Below are 18,086 nucleotides of genomic sequence, written 5' to 3' on the forward strand. Positions count from 1 at the left end.
TTAAATTGTATGTCATCGTAAGCAAACAGTAAAGATTACTTATAAATTTCGCAAGTAATTTATAAGACAGTTTATTGATATGTGGCTATGCAACTGATTCCAATCTTACATAAAACGTTTTCTGCAAATTCAGCAAAAAAATTGGTTGTCTGTAATGTCGGTTTACGGACAATAGTTTAACGTGACAACGTCATAACAAAACATTGATGAAATGATTGATCCAGAAGAAAAGAAAATATCATATTCGGCCTGAGACTGAGCCGTAATAGGTTTTTGCAACCAAACCATTTAGGCATTAAAAATATTATATACTTTGAGGAAGAATTTTTTTTTTAATTTTTCTATCTTTTGTATAATAAAATCTACCTCTGCATACTTTTATGAATAAAATTGAATCAATTTTAATGAATTATCACTATTTTGTATGGATACATAGGAGTGAAATAAAATGTACAATTCTATTAATAAATTTACCTTTTTTGCATTCATTAATTTAAATATATTTATTACTTTTGAAATTATGCGTGCGCCGTATTTATTTTTACAAGTACAAAAAAAAATTTCGCAGCTGCGGGGTTTCGAACCGTCATCCTTCGATTTGTAAGTTTGCGATCCTGACCGCACGGTTACGCAGCCATACGAGAATCTTAACAGTTTTAGATCTTATATTCGTATTTATAAAGATTTTGTTCACGGTAGGGGAATAATATTTCATTTTTATAACACGATTTTATAACAAATACGCATCCCAAATACACCAAACTTATTTATAATGTGTTACCATATTTTTTAAAACATTGTGCAAAAGATCCCGGGTGTAATTTGAATTATTATGTGTAACTGTAAAACACCATTGTTGGTTCAAAAGGTATTTGAATATTCAACATTACTTTTAAATAATCGTACCGATTACGTAACCAAGGGACTATTTCTTGGGCACGAATAATGTGCGCGGCGGACGGCAGCCAATGAAAATGTTTGTTTACAAGAGGCTTTGTTTATTCCAAAACCCGGGTAAGAGTGAACGGAGAATACTATTATGCAAAAAAAAAAATGTAAAGTAATCCATAAAAACAAGACCTTTTCATGGAAAGTACGTTTATTTAAAAAGTAGACTTTGCGAAAGCAAGCTAAATAATTTAAATTAATTAGTGATGCAATAAAACCAATTTATTCAACGTAAAAAAAATAAAAGAAACCCGTAACAAGAACGTGATTTGTAACTATACGCATAACGATCGTGAGGGTTAACTTGGTTACTGACAGAGCGCGCGCGTGCATGCAGTCTGCGAGCTATCGACATCAATTTTCGACTACGTGCGCGCGCTCTATACAGAAATACAGGAATCAACACAACCAAATTGGTGCTGTTTACGTTTTTATAAGCGGTATAAAGCGACTCCCGAGACGTTTAAGATGAAGATTTTAACTTTTAAAAAAGTCTTTCAAACACGATTTACATATCAGATTACTTTGTAATAGGATTAATTAAGTTAGTAAGCAGTTTTATCAGAACTAACGGCGTAAACTGCGTAAAGCAATAGGCGCGTTGTAAACAACGGGAATTCATTGCTTTATATCCAATGAGGTTAAAACGAGACAGAAATAAAATGGTTCAAATAACGTGAAAACGTAAATAACGGTAACGTAAATAAGGGGTTTCGATGTATAATTTTTTGTAAGTGGAAGATGTAATCGTCCATTTACATTTCTTTTAAAATTAGGGTAGGGGGATGTCAAGTCGAATTATTGTAAACTGAATTCGATTCGAATTTACGAATCGAATATCAAAAAATTCGAACTCGAATTCGGTAATTTCGAATATTCGCAGAACCCTACATTTGCATTTGTTTATGATGCACGAAGACACAAGAGTAGTAAATGGAATGTAGTTTCGCTGTGATGAGTGTCATGCGTGGATTACTCGTATTGACAATTTGAGAAGACACGCGAAAAACTGCAAAGGTTAAGTTCGTGTGCCTACTGTGAAACTATCTTCGGAAATTTCAACTCTTAGGTTTGTGTTAAAGACTCTTATGCTTACAAGCACACAATCAGATGTGCAGCAATGCAGCATTCCGTGGAGTGTGTAAAGACCTTTATTACCTGAACAGTTCTCTTGCACCAAGAGAGGTTTGTACCTTTCTAACTAATGCCAAGAAGGATATTGTTAATCAACTTGAAGTATTGGAACACAATCGGTAAGTGAAGTATAATTTGGGGCTGGAATGTACTTTCGGTAAACCTGACCCATTTCAAAACGAGACGTGCAAAAGAACATTCAAAACGACGAATACTGATCTTTACCTATCAGACGACATAGAAGAGTCTATAAATTATGATATTGAAAACATCGGTCGCGAAAAGGAAGAATACCAGGGAAAAGGTAGCAGATGGACACTTAGTCATGTGGACTGATTGCAACTGAGAACAAACAGACTCTGCTCACTGATAGAATAACATTTATTATTTGCTAATTTCTGCATACTTATAGTAGAGTAAAAATTATTTAATCAATTTTAATTTGTAATTTTGTTGTTTTATTTTTTGAACCTGTCCCTTTTTTTTGGTGATATATTTTTTTTTGCATTAGTTAAGGAACGAACCGAAATGATCAAAGAATCATTATTTAACAAGTGATTTTTTTGATGATTTTGGAAATTTTCCCGAAATTCTAGCTTAAAATTTGCAGGATTTTAAGATAACAAACAGTTTTCAAGAAGGCGGACGCCATGGTAATAAATGAACCCTGCACTCTAGCGGACAAAAATTAAACTAAAATGATGGCAGCCACCTCTAGCAGACGAAAACAATAGATCAAATCCAAGATGGCGGACCCAAGATGGCTTAATTACATCATATTGACTGACATATTATCTACCTCGGCATTAGTAGTGAGAGGTCAGTCTTCCGGTGGATTATGTGATTATGTGGAGGGAGGATCCATCGCCATTTTTATTTTACCCTCGTCAGAGTAGAATCGAGGACTCAATGTCGTAAGTGTTTTTTTAAATTAAAAATTTAATAAAATTATTTTTATTTGAAGTTTTTCCATTAAAATTAGTTAAAAATTACGAATTTTTAGATTGCGGTAAATTTTCAAAATGGCAAAGATTTTTATATTAAATTGTTTATGAAATTTAAAGTTTTTCCCGATCTTCTAGCATAAAAAACACAGATTTTCAAGATGGTGGCCATAAAGAAAATTGCAATGTTTCAGAATCCAAGATGATGACTATAACTAAAAGTGCAACGATTATGTCATACACAACCAAGATGGCGTGCAAAACTAAAAGTGTAGCATTCTAGAATCCAAGAAGGTGGTCACAACGAAAAGTGAAACATTTGAAGTAAACCTTTTTTATATATATGTTTTTGGATTTTTGGTCAAAAATTAAAGAATTTCATATTTAAGGAGGTCAAAGGTCAAGCTCAAGGTCAACTATCTCCCCAGAGGCTTATTGCAGGCTTTCCCTTGGGGACTTTAAGCCTCTTTGGAGACAATCCAAACTAACGAATTTTTCTGGAATCAAACTGGGAATTTTTTCCTAAAAAAGGGGAATTTTATCTCAAAATAGGGTAATTTCTAGAAATTATGAGGAATATTAAGTCATTTTAGAGGAATTTTGAGGAAATTTGACATCCAAATGGCTACCGTGAAGTCAGAAGTCGGTCAGTCATTGACCCCATCCATGCTCCACACTCCTACTTCTGTGCCAGTAAATACCAAGCTATACTACTTGCTAAGTTTATATTTAATATTATAACATGAATTTGGTGTTTTTTTCTCATTTTATGACTTGACTATAGAATTGAAACTGCCCCAAATAAATCCCCGAGAGGAAATATAATTTGAAAAGCACTTAATAAAAATACTTCTAATTGACTCTTAGAGGTTTTTTTTTTCTACACATAAATTGTGATTTGTTAAGTCCACATGGTCTCTTCTGTCGTGAATGACTCCACAGAGCTCTATTAAATAAACGAGGAAACCTACTATGTTTCAGTTGTTCAAGTATAAACACTATGACGCTGGTGGAAGTCCCAAACAGCAGCAAGTAGAACGCGCCCTCCAGATGTGACATCTTCAAGGGCACATGCTCTGGGCCAGGGCTGTTCGCCCTAAGCTCGACCGCCGTCTCATAGGTGACATCGTCCAGCAGCTTTCTGGTGATGCCGGACTCCTTCAGTCGCCACAGAAGCGTGTCGAGCTTATCGACGAAGGCGAAATTGTCGCGGAAGGTATACACCAAAATCACAGTTGCTAAGTACACTTTGCAGTGGTGAAGGAGGGGATAACCATCTTTATGGTACTCGGGTCTGTTCAAATAGTACTTCACTAAAATTTCCGAAGTTATAATGCTGAGATTGCTGTATCTCACAATCATGTCCAGTCCTTGCTCTCTGTTTTCCAGCAGCACAATATTGTCTACAATGTATTTGGTTAAACTGTCTCCCTGGTCTATTGAATGTAATTCTGCTTTCGTTCTACGTAGAGAGGTGACAATTCCTACATTCAAACCACTACTCTCCAGAGCGCTCAAGGAATTTATATCTGGATAATACTGTGGACTAGAGAAGTAGGTGATTAGTACACCACTGTAAGAATTTGCAAATATTATGTTAAATGTAAGGACAGAGAATAGGAACAATCTTGTTGAAGATGATGAGTAATTGTTCATAGAATTCCCAAATACAATGTCGCAAATAAATTTCACCACATCCAATTTCTCAAAAATAATTTCAAGTGAGCAAAATATAAAAATTTTACTCATCAAAGTGAAAACTAGGCAGGTTAAAAAGATTCCTACCCATGTTTCAAAATTAAAGGGCAATATTAAATACATCCAGTGAGGTAGTGTCTTAGCCTTAGGCACAATAAAACTTACACGCTCCATATCATAAGGATATGCATATTTTTGTCTGACTGTAGATGACAAAACAACACGTGTTCCGATAATGTCGGATCTGCTGATAATTTTGTCTGGATAAGCCCGCTGCAATTTCATGGTCGCCATACCTTGAGAGTCTTTAATGAAAGTGGATGCATTGATGTGATCTAAAACAGATTCCCATATATTTTTATCAAAGCCAGTGAAAGTTACTTGACCATCAGGCAGCACCCTTCTGAAACTAAATGGTGGCTCGTGATGCAATATGACACTCACAGGATACCCATGAACATTTAGCAGTTTATCGGCAAACGGATCTTCTTCGCGTCTTACAAGCAATATCTTTCCATCACCGTCATTCTCAAATGGGTTAAAAGCAAATGCTTTTACGCTGTAATTATGAGTTTCTATTATAGAGTGTTCATTAATCAACGATTTTTTGCTGCAGCTATATATGATCACATAGTTCAAAATCTCGTACTGTACCCAAAATTGTCTCAGAAAGTCACTTAATTGCCCTTGGTCACACTCTGTGTAATTTACTATGACAAAAAGGAAATAAGATGCAACATTCCAAAATGCACTCTGTGATAATGCAGAGAGAATTAATAAGAACCTCTCTTTGTTCATTTCTTCGAAAAATATCACAAAACCCGTTTTTTGGTTTTCGCTGCTGGCATTGTAGACTATGCATTGTCTGTTCGTGCTATTTAGAAGTGTCAGCACTAAGATAGAACGACTTTCCTGAGAAAATATATTAAGGATGTAACTGGTAGTAGCAGAAGAGGGCATATAATTTCCATCTAAAATTACCAGTAGATTAATCTTTGGTTTCATGAAATTATCAATAATGGCTGAAGTCATTCCAAAAACTCTTTCGTCAATCAGTCCTGGAAAGCCATTATAGTTGTTGTATATTATTTTTCCGGAAGCTGTTCCAAGTATCATTATAGCCAGTTGTAGGTATCTTGACATTGTAATCCAGAGGTTATCTGAAATGAAATATATACATATATACATATATAATGCAAGCTCGAGTATTTCATAAACTAAACTTTAAATGAGAAGGTCTTACATTACACAGATATTGTCTAATGGTTTTTCAAATGTTTAGCCATAGTCTTTTCAATAACATTGACAAATTTTATCACTTATTGATTTTGCTTTTAATTGTATTTTGTTTATTTTGCAATGAAAGTAGTGTATTATTTATGTAAGTACATATTCAACAAATTTAAGTGTGAATAAACACATTTTTTAACTAAGCGACATTAAGATTAACCAATTAGTGACATCGAAACATACTACATTAAATATTACATCATTCCATGCTTTTCGTATTTGCTGTAAATCAGCATACATAAAAATTTTCCATTCTTATAAATTTAACTTCGGTACAAAATTTCTGTACATCAAGAAGAGTTCAGAGTCGCATCTGACTAAAAGTATTTATAATAAATACTCGTGTAACCTCTACAGTATTATAGATGTACACTGGCAAATTATACACTACATCATATAACTTATTCTCTCAAAACCAGTGTACTTCTTGCAATCATGCATTCAAAGTTTATTAGCATAAATAAATATTGGTGGTGATGGTAGTGATGACAATGATGATAACGATGATGACGGTAATGATAATGACGATGATGACAATGACGAAAGTGAAAGCTTCCCCAAAGCTATTTTTCAGACCTGACCCAGGCAATGTTGCACTATTGATAAATCTTGACTCCTCCAAATGAACTACAGAAGATATCCTGTGGTGATTTCCCTTTTCTTCAGCATAAGGATTACAATGTTGATGATGGTGATGACTATAATGATGATAATGATGGTGATAATAACATGACATAGCACCCAGTACTGAGTCTCTAAGTCAAGTTTTCAAACTTGAAAAACACCGAGCCAGCTAAATATATAACTATCTAGCTGGACAGTCAGGTGTTGCAATCGATGGCAATTTTCTTTAGCGAAAATTAAACCACAGGGAAATATATGGAAAACTAAATTTGCACAAAATGCAATACACTTGTGTATTGATGTCCTCCTGAATGCCTCAGCTAATGTAACGATGGGTTTTGCCCAGACACCAACTAGCGGGAGGTTGCATGAGCTAGTACCTACCCGATATTCTCCTCAAGAGTGGTCTCTGGCCATGTGGCTCGAGGCAGCAGGACAATATGTATCACACACACAACCCTCGTACATGGTGCTATCACCGTGCATAGTCTGTCTCGAGCTGAGACCCGAAGCTCATCCTGGCACACTATAAATCTCTGGCTAGTGATTAATTAGTCAGAGCCTTAGATCAAGTGGCGGTCGTTGAGTAAAGTGACGGTTTTCATAGGCGGAACTGCGAGTCGGTACAGAGTCTGTGATGGTGTAACTGTGGTATGATGTATTTCCTGATCACAAATACAAAAGAACACTAATTGATGAATGCGGCGCCAATCGCGGAATGACTGTGGCATTACTTAAGCCCATGTTATAATTACACAACGTTAATGCTTGATTACGTGTTCAGCCATGGGAAGATGTTACACTACATTAATCACAGTTACAAAGAACACATCGCTGAACGTACAGCACTTAGAAACATGACGATTAACACTGTTACTGGTATGTCTGGGGGGAGGGCCAATGAAGCACACGTGCCATGTGGGTCCAGTAAATAACCACTGGCCAAGCTTCTGGGCGAATTAAACGTAGACAATGTCAAAAGTGAATTTTTGACCCGTAGAACTAGAACAGCTTTTGGCCGAGTCTTTATCACATGAACACTGGATCGCTCCTCAAGGCCAGGCGACGAAAGAATTACTGAGTAAATAAAAAACGTCAACTTGTGGGAGAGAGATGAATAATTTATGTGGCTGGTGGGTTAGAGCCAGGCCGATTGGGGCCAGCTGCGGAGCCGATGCGAAAAGATGATAAAGCTACTTTAGTGATGACAAAAGACTGCGACGACTCCGCATTGCACGAATTTGTCCAGCCTCGGTGCATGGTGAAAGCTGTCGAGCCCCTAATGGCCACCGGGCATCAATTGGTTGTCTCCGTGCATGAAGTGTGTAAGGAACGGTAGTCGAGCTAGGCCATGTTTGAAAATGTAGTCGCATATTTAACTATGTTTATTAATTATTAATGTTTAAAAATGTATAGATGATGTTTTATAAGTTAGTGGCTGTTTATATGTATTTAAAACACAAGCCCTGATCGACACTCGCTCGGGACGACTGTGGTTCCGCCAGTAGCGCGGCTCGTTCTTGATGTCGCACTGCGCTGCTCTGCGCTGCACTGCGCTACTCTGCGCCCGTTAAGATCACGCACTCCCGCACACGCCTCGGCAGGAACGGAAATGGGACATAACGGCCGGTGCGAGCCGAGGCAGCTCCGACGAGTGTCGTCAGTGAAACTCTAAACATTTTGGTGAATACTCACTTCTGCAGGTGCCTGGGAATCGTAGGTGTTATTGACCAAAACGGGCAAATTGACAGAAGAGTTTTATTTTGAAAATAAAATTAATGTATTATATACTAAGCTTAGATAACTCGCTCTGGCTAAATGGCCTTGCATCGCCAATGAGGTCGAACAACTCACTCACTGAACACGTCTTCGCCCTATGATCTGCGAGCACAGATCTTACTATAGAACTCTTGAAAACGATTTGCGACAGAAAACTTGCAAACTAGCATTGTAATTGAAACAGTTCACAGAAGAGTCTTTTTATTTTACATTTCGCAGTTGGAGCTTGATTTTTTCTACTACACACTTTGAAAAGTCACACTTTTGGCATCTCTTAAAATTGTTAAACCTTAAGCCAAAAACAAATTCTATAGCCTTCATCTATGGGTATATATTTTTAATTATTACCGAGAAAATCGGTGCAAGATATCACAATTTAGGCTACATTGTTGTTTGTTTCTAAAATTTGAAGATCCTGTATTGAGAAATTCGATAGGCTTTATTACCTAATAAACATCTATATATTAGGCACTTCAGCTATGCCAAAGAATTTTGAATTTTAAAAGTCAACAAGAAAATAATAAATATTATTTACCTTTGACAGGAAATAGTTGTGTCAGTTCCTCATGTGAGCTCCAAGATTTGATGGCTTTCCGGCCTCACACGCAAGACCGCAAGGACCATAATATTCATCGAACCCGAGTCTTACGCCCCAACAATCAGCAATCATGCATCTTCGATTATTTCATCTCGGTAGTAAAATAATAATTACTAATAATTATCATATTATAATAATAACATGAATAATAATTAAAATCTTTGTTGCAGAGAGATCGTAACTTAAATGAAAGATGTGTTAAGTTAAGCAAGCGTAATTTTAAGTACCTACTCTATACTCGTGAAAACGTATTAATTCTCACCAAATGGTGTCTCTCCCACGTACCCCCTGTGACGTTGCACGAGCGAGCAGCGAATCTCCACGGACGAGACTGATCGGGGCTCGGTGAATGTCAGGCTTCCCACGGACAGTGGACAGCTTGCAGCAAAGCTACAGAGATGCGTGTGCCTGAAGCGCTTCCGCGTGCAGCCTCCAGCAGTCGCCCCTGGCCAGTGGAAGGCGAGGAGGAAACAAGTGACTATCGAGTGAGGGTTGCAATGGCCATCGCACGGTTGTGGTGAGCTGAGCCGATGGCTATCCGTCGCCACGCCCCTCTCCGACAAGCAATCGCGCGACCGATCTCGTTATGACGTGTCCGCGCGACCGCCACGTCATCGTTTTCATTCCAGAATGATGCATTATTAATTACAGGCAGAAACATGAACTCGTTCTTGGTATTGCGGCTCAATGGGGAGAGATAGGAACCGAAAAATGACATCTAGATATCACATTTTTTAAGTCATATATTTTTTTATATTCTAATTATCAAAATTTGGATTTTTTAAAGCATCGTATATATTTAATGCAATGAATGAAGTTCATAATGAATGGCTAATACAAATACATGAAGTAATTGACATTTAGTATGAAGTAATTGACATTTAGTATTGATATCATTTATTGCGAATGACAAATCTAATGATGTCGATAAACACATTGTTTTATAAATAATTTTTGAAAAAAAATATGAGCGAGTCTTTCAATACTCGGCAGTGATGTGTAAACATTTAACCTCATTTACGAGAAAAATTAATGAATTCTCATTTTGTTAATGTTGTACAGAAATTTTAAAACATATAACTTACAACACTAATTATATATGAATGTATATTTATTTTTGCTTAAACGATTGAAATTAGTCCTTAAATACGTCCTACAAACAAATGACTATTACGAGGTGATCCGACATTATTTTATAGTATGTTTATATTAAAATGTAATTGAAAAGTAAAAGTATATACATTTTTTCCACTGATGAGATTTGAACCATGTCCTTGAGCTTGCCCAGCTTACCCTCTAGGTTTTCAAGGAGAATATGTATTATAATCATTGTAATGCCAGATTTCTTAGGTTTCTTAAAATGTGTTATTACTTTTTACTGTGACTTTTTTAGTTTACTAAATATATTCCAGGACAATTTCACTTTTAAAAAAGTTTCATTTGGCACACAATACATTAGGTATGTCCCTTACTAATTATTATCCTGTGTTTGTGATGCTATGCTTGCACAAAATAAGTACAGACATAATTTGTTACAAGCTAGCTATATAGGCTTACATGTAACCTAGCAAGTACCATAAAATGTGTTAAATATATGCTGAAAAGAAAAATGTCTTTTCAGAAATAGGCCTATGATAATTTTACACTTATCATTTTCGGTAAATAAAATACTTAAAAGATAAACAGAAACTTTTTTGAAATGCCAACAATTATGTGGGGAATGCCGATCACTGTGATCGGCTTTACCCCCGAACGCATCCGCCATGAAACAGGTTGTGTTCAATGCAGATCTTAAAACTAATGACAATTGATTTAAATGAAGTGAAAACTACTGAACTAACAATTAATTAAAGCTATTTACTTACACTGACGTATTACTGAAGAAAAATTAGAAGGAAACAACACAAAACATGTTCACGGAGCACAACTCTCATCAGAAGCAGCAGCGCGCGAATTGTTGAAATGTGGGATGGCAGTTAGCAGCACTTGTGAGGCACCGTCAGATACAGTCACTTCCAAGAAAATTGGGTGCTCGGCATTCCTCGTTGATCGGCATTACCCCCGGCTCCCTATATATGAACAGAAGTATACAACATAGTGAATTTCATTTACCTGAATTTAATAAATTAGAAGCTGTTGCAATTACTTTTAAAGTCAATAAACAACAAATAGTGCTTATTTCGATGTATGCACCACCGGGGAGGTCACTAACTGAAAACGAGCTGGACATCTTATATGGCTCAGCTCCCACATTTCTAGCAGTCGGCGATATTAATGCCAAGCATAAAGACTGGAACTGTCGGAGCAATAGTGGTGGTAGGTTAAGTAAGAGTAGATTAGCTACATTTAAAACACTGCAAAATGGTGTGAACTGTTGGTTAGGCGTTACAATATGACGATGACGAGGTAAAAATAAAAATATACAGCATGCCGTCTCCTGACTTTTCCTAACTCCATGCTTTTAGTTAACCCGACACTGTTGATTACGATATCCGCTATAGCCGTTTCAATAATAGGCATTTGAACATTCCAACTCTCTCTCTACCGGAGTGAAACTATCGGATCATTTATCTAGAGTAATTATTCCGACAGCGTCAGAATCAGGTCCCGATGGTAAGAAGTTTCGTTTTTAAAACGAAATTTACCACTTTTTTTTTTTTCAGTTTTACTCCATAGCCTAACATGTTCTTTGTTGTAAACATAGATTTGAATGTTCTATGTTGAAAAAAAAAATGAAAATCTTTTTACGAAATTAAAACATATCTTTGGTTTTGTTTACGTGAAAATTTTTATCTTTTGGACTGTCCAAATTCAGTTACGAGTTCCGTTAATCCTTCTATTATGTAAGTACTGTTTCACATTGATATATTACTCTTGCTACTTAACTATATTTGTATGATACGAATAAACCATTTTTCATTTTATTTGCAACGATAGCTTATATATAATTTGATACCCACACAATCTGATTAATTGGGATTTATATATTTCCCTGAAGTTTCAAATTTAGGACTCTCACATCTAAAAAAATATTAAGTTTGAACTGAACACTTAATGTACAATCAACTGTAAACCGCCCCTAATATTTAATTCTAAATTGTCAAATTAATTATGACTCTGAACCTTGCTTGGGCTGTCGTGTCTTGAGTTTGAAGTAAAAGTATCACTCAGCTTGATTAATCTGCCTAGTATTTTTCTTAAGGTACTATCACACGATTGAAGTTTCCTTGGAATGTCTTACATGGCAGCAAATATGGATGGTTCTGTGGAAAAATCAGCAGAGCGCTGGCAGTTTTTATGGAAGTTTCTGTAATCGGTCGTGTTCAAATTTCTGTGGAAGGATTCGTAGAAGGTTGAAATTTTATCCAATCAGAATGAAGTTATAGTGAGCCTTTAGTGTTAAAAACTGTAATATTTTGGAGGGATTTAAATTATCTTGATTACTGATTTGAAACTCTGTGATCATGTGGTCTGTTGAAGTAGTTACAGCATTATGCGACAATTATGAGGAACATCCAAGTTTATGCAATACAAAAAGTATTAACTAGGTATATTAATAAAACCATTCGCATAAGCTTGGCCATAGAAACAGCCATACCTTCTACCATAGAGGCTTGGCTAGCTGTTTTCCTGGAAGCTTCTAGCGTAGCCTGTATGAAGTCTTCCATCGTGTGATACAGGCTTTAGATGTTCCGTGTCTGACTGTACTAATCGACCTCACAATATAGTATTAAGGGGGTAGTATCCTTAGTTATTTTGTTTCTATAATTTCTTATTTTTTCACATGATTAAAAAAAAGTCGGTTTACGGACGATAATTTTACGTGATAACGTCATAAGTAAGAAAACATTTATGAAAAATTGCACACTTTTATGAATTGAATTTATTAACTATAAAGGAATTATTATGTTGTATAATACAAAGGAGTTAATTTGAAAATTACAAATTTTAACAAAGTTTATTTTAACAAAGAAAAAGTAATTATTGATACATTGTTAATTAAAATTTGATAACTTATGATTTTTTTTAAATTGGCGTGAACTAGATTAAAATACATGTAATTAAATACGAATTAATACACTTAATTAAATTCATCCATGATTTGATTTTTTCAACTTTTTCAAGTTAAATGTGAATTTTTGTTTAAAAATATTTATGAGTAATTATTTTTAAGAAATTAACTTCAATAAAATTAATTTTAACGAAGTGTTAATATAAAACGATGAAATTTAAATACTAGATAACATTCATTAAACTGATGCTTTTGAAAAGCCCACCAAAACCTGCTTGATAAAATAATAATTCCCATGCACTGCGTTAACATGTATTTAAAACATAAATATTTTAAAAACTCAAACATAAATATTTTAAAAACTCTGGTTAAAACATTAATTTTTAATTTTCAAATATTATTTACAGTTTTTTGCAAATTTAATTGAAATAATTTGTTTGAATATAGTCAGGAACAATTAGTTATAGAAATAAACTTAAACTAATTAATATCAATAAATTGTTAATATAAAATGACGAAATTAGACAAATAAATCAATTTTTTTAAATTGCTGCTTTTAAAAAGCCCGTCTTAACCTGTTTGATATTATAGAAGATTTTCTCGCACGGTGGTTGGCTGGTTCAACTTGTCATTTAAGACACATTGTTATGACATGTGTGAGGTTAAATATTAATTTTTAATCTTACATTAATAGCTAAGCACGATAATTTTTTTAAATTGAATACTAAATTAAAAGCAGTTGACTTTATATACGATCGTTTATAAGAGACGATAATTTTTAGTCAAAATTATAACATAACATATTAGGCCTATTACTGCACTCGCCGACCGATGCTACTTTTTTTTAAATAATGAAAGAACAAATATATGAGATTATATCGCTAATCAAATTCTTAAAATGCAATAATTAATTACTTTTTGCAGCAATTATTGTTGTAATAAAAAATGGAAACCACGTTAACTTTTAATTTCCCTTTATAAACAGTTGACAAAACAGTTCACGTGTAGGTTGTGCGCTGCCGCTGTCTCTCTTCTACTCGGACGCATCGGCCGATGGAGTGGAATAGAGATAGATGCGTCACAAGCCGAACGCTTAGGCCGATCGTGCCTTTCTATCGCTTGTTCCGCGCTCTCGCTTGCACGCTCGGCTCAGGCGGAACGTGGCAATGAGTCATGCTTTTTTGTGCGTGCAGCCAGAGTTCATCGATTTATAAGTCGTTATCACGTCACAAAATTCTTAATAAAACCATATTTGATTGTTTAGAAAAAGCTTCATCAACTAAACAAGTCCTTATTTAATGGTTTTTGTGAATTTAATGGCAAATACTAATGTGTAGTCCTAGCATGTACTGAAAGCATGAAACCACGTGGTAAACAGTTTTGGATTAAACTTTCGTGTGTAGCCTTCGTCTTAAAAATATGTTTGTATTTCATTAAATAAATGAAAATAAGGTATTCCCAATAACCCTATAGTTTTGGGAAAACCTATTTTTTTACTGACGTAAATACATATAAAAAAATATATATAATGTGTTTCAAGACGAAGGCTACGTACGAACGGTTAATCCGAAACATAATTCCATGCTTCCAGTAATATGATAGGATTTTCACAAATATTTACTTTTAAGTTCTTAAAAAAGCATTAAATAAGGATTTGTTTGTAGAAAAAGTGTTTTATAAATATTTCATATGGTTATATTATAAAATTATTTATCAATATTTGCAAAAACACGAAATATCGGAAGTAAAATAATTTAGGAGCCTATCAACTTAGAAACCAAAACGATGTTTGAAAAAGTTTATAAATAGCCAAATTATTCATTCTTTAATTTACTCCACAATCCATGTCTGTTTCTGTAATGTAGTGGTCAGCGATTAATATTCCAAGTGGGGTGTCATGTGTTCGAGATCCGTCTTAGGGCATTGGTGCGTTTAGGAATAGTCATTTACATTCCGGGGAAAGGGGGGTTTAGATACAGACGAAGTCAACATATCACTCGTCTTTATCACCAGAGCGACCCGTTTTAAATCCCCGGATCTTCCGCAAGTGTGAAAATGTGGCGGACGTTGCCAAAAGCCTGGGGAGGGGGCCGGGCCGGAACTAGGAGATTCGTTAGGGGGGGCAAAGCTTAATTTGCCGCCCCCTTCTTACCAACATTATAAAATACCCTTTTTCGTTAGAAGCGGTGGTTGAAATGATACCATTCACTTATACATAATTGAGAACTTTTATTTATCAAGTACACTAATTGGAAAACTAATACAATTACATTTTTATTATAATGAAGTAGACTGTTATCAAACTATTGTTTATTGTTTGCACAACAGTGAAAATTAATGTCTTACCAATAAGTTTATTAAGTACTAAAATTACATAAGGAACATGTGCTTCTTAATTAAGTATAATATTGTATTGATAACCATACAAAGAAATTCAGTTCAAAATTTAATTTTTCGAGCATGATTAGCTGCAAAAGTGTTAATAATATCATCAAAATTGATCAAAGCAGCTCGTTTGTGTTCAATTGATACAAATAATACTTAGATTTGTTAATCTCTGCTGGCCCATCGTGCTTCTCAAATAGCTTTTAATAAGTTTAAGTTTACTAAACTTCTTTCACCTGACGCAATTGTAACTGGAAGGGTGAAAAACATTCTCAGAGCAGTAGTAATGTTAGGATGTGCCTCCTCCAATTTAATTTTGTAGATAAGGCTCAACATTGTTGATGCTGTAGCATCTTTTAATTCATAGTCTACTGTTAATGCATGGTGCTTAATACTTTCAATTTCAAATACGAATTATTCTTTGTTAAGATCGGCCCTGTGTTTCCTAATTCTGCTGCTTTGACTTTTAAATCTTCTACTTCCATTTTATGAATTTGAACACCACTAAAAAATCCAAACTTATTGTTAATGTTCTCCAAAGCCTTAAACCTGTTACTCAGTTCCATAATTAATCTGTCAATGACTTTCAACATTACATTTGGACATACGCCATTGCTAAGCACTTTTTCTGTAAGAAAACTAAAAAATAAAATAAATAAATAAGTAAAAATAACCAAAAGACAAAAAGCACAAATTAAGCAAAAAAATTGCTGTTGTCAACAGAATATAAACACCACAAAATATTCCGTAACAGGAATATGGTCAACAAACAAAGAAAAACAAAGAAAAATGTACTAAGAGAACGAAAAGAACCCACAAATCATGATGACACAAAAATATTGTACCCCAAAAAAAATTCAGCACAATGGTTGAAACGAGACAAAAACACGACAAAACGAAAAGACGAAACAAACACAATAGTTTTTCCAAAACAGAAACAAGCGACGTTTCGGGAACTGCTATCTGCTCCCGTCCTCAGGCAGAGACGCACATGGTACGAAAACACAGTAGCGACTGAGTAGGGGCTGGTAAAATGAGGGTATTTATCAGAGAAAGGGCTACATCTTGCTCAGCCAAGTGATCACCCGCGCAACGGGTCCTTGAGATACCAGCTCTCATCGCAGTGGTTTTACTCACTCCAGACCACGAATTATGGTAATACTTGTTTCTTAGAGTGAAGTAACGCATTTGGAGTACGAATATATTTACAAATTATGCATAATCAAGTTAAATAGAATTTCTTAATTTCTTGGCTAACATATTGGTTGCGATATGTACACTTTCAAAACTTTTTTTAATGACTAGAATCAACTTGTTTTAGTGAACCACTTTTAATATTTTGCCGCCCCCTGATATTTGCCGCCCGGGGCACATGCCCCCCATGCCCCCCCTTAGTTCCGGCCCTGGGAGGGGGTTTTTCTAGGGGTACTCCCGTTTCCACTACCAAGGCATTACGTTTTTGGTCCTTGCCAGTGTCGTTCCTACATTCTGGGGAGGGTTAGAGGGTTAGAGGAATGTGAATTACCTCACCAAGATATGAAGGAGCCCTCGCTCAGAAAATTGAAGTATAAACTGTTTAAAACAATGTAGCCAAAAACTTAACTCCTTTCGATGGTTTGGTTATTTATGAAAGTAATAGTTATTCTTTCCTGATAATTTATACTAGGGTTGGTTTTATAAATGGTAACGATTCCCTATCCCACCTCACACATTTTTCAGGCAGGCTGCTTTTTTTTTTTTTTTTTTTTTTTACCTATCCCTACGGCTAGTTTGACATATCTTTGCATGGGCAAACTATCTGCTTCTCTGAAAAGTTCTCCGTAATAGGAAGTGCCAATGAAAGTGGTAATTAAGTTCTTAGCATTGACACAATCTCGAAACAAGTATTTGTATCAGCAATTATTGGCTGATTTATAGAAAGGAAGGAGGAGGAGGAACCATAAATAATGTTCATATTTCTCTTAATTCCTTTTCATATTTCAACAAACTTACTAAAGTATTATATTACTGCAGTGCTATAGACAGTAGGACATCCGTAAATCACAAATAAAATGTACTAAATACTTCAATTCTAAATGTACTAAAATTATTGCATTAGAAAATTTAATTTGGCTGTACCCTGACCGTCATTATGGATCCGAATTTGTCTGCTCTTTATAATTGTGAACCTATACGGCAGTACCTTTAAAGCCTTGCACCCTTTGGATTGGTATGTGTCACCATCCGCAACTACACCTTTATTTTTTTAATGAAATTAATGTACTACCAAGCGTGGCTCCAAAGGCGGTAGTACGAGCGATAGCTCATTTTAGAGGGTATATTTATTTTAGCCTAACTTTCCAGTCACACTTTGTCAATTCCTAAGATACCCTTAATTTTATTTTTTTCATTGTAAGTAAACTATTATTTTTGTATGGTAGTAATCTCACGCTATAATCACAATAATGTCTAGTTATTTTTTAATAATTAATAGAAATAAAAAAGTATTTATTTCATAGCCAAAATTGTTCATCACTTGATTGTAGGTAGCTACAACTTAACCCACAAATTCAAGGTTTGATAAACTCATTGAGACATGAATTGTTCACTGAAATGGTTGAGTACTTTAATTAATGGCGTTATATTTTATTCCAAAAAAAGTTTTACCAAGGTACCAAAGTTCATTATTCAAGCC

At 35.0% G+C, this 18,086-nt stretch overlaps 1 protein-coding gene across 1 annotated transcript in view; it reads left to right on the forward strand.

The window, feature by feature from the left end:
• Positions 1–11,715: 11,715 nt before the first annotated feature.
• LOC134538438 (uncharacterized) overlaps positions 11,716–18,086 on the forward strand; it is a 35,574-nt gene continuing 29,203 nt past the window's right edge. The window contains exon 1 of the mRNA XM_063379765.1: positions 11,716–11,858. The gene's annotated coding sequence lies outside the window, so the exon portion shown is untranslated. The remainder of the gene's footprint in view (positions 11,859–18,086) is intronic.

The sequence above is a fragment of the Bacillus rossius genome, chromosome 13 (assembly GCF_032445375.1).
Source record: "Bacillus rossius redtenbacheri isolate Brsri chromosome 13, Brsri_v3, whole genome shotgun sequence".
In the NCBI taxonomy this organism is placed as follows: domain Eukaryota; kingdom Metazoa; phylum Arthropoda; class Insecta; order Phasmatodea; family Bacillidae; genus Bacillus; species Bacillus rossius.